Here is a 338-nt window from a genome sequence, read left to right as displayed (position 1 = left end):
ACAGCGAGGCTGCATATAGTCTTTTAAATTGCACTTTCAGACAAAAATGAGAAAGATCGTGAAACATATAAACGTATAAACTTTTCCTGATGCGAACAGGCTTCCTGGATGCACATAAATCGTTGCGAAAAGTAAAAATAAGAACGGAAATAATGTGATAAAACGGGAGAAAATCAGTGATAAAGAGAAGAGATCACAGAAGAGAGAAATATAAAATGAAAAAAGGAGAGGTTTTGGATGAGAGTGATAACGGCGGTGGTGATATCTGGCAATAATTGATTCTGATGACAGCGGGCATACAGATAAAAATAACCGGATAACGACTAAATGATGAAAAA

This window comes from Penaeus vannamei, chromosome 29 (genome assembly GCF_042767895.1).
Source record: "Penaeus vannamei isolate JL-2024 chromosome 29, ASM4276789v1, whole genome shotgun sequence".
NCBI lineage: Eukaryota > Metazoa > Arthropoda > Malacostraca > Decapoda > Penaeidae > Penaeus > Penaeus vannamei.
This window is presented reverse-complemented; position numbering follows the sequence as displayed.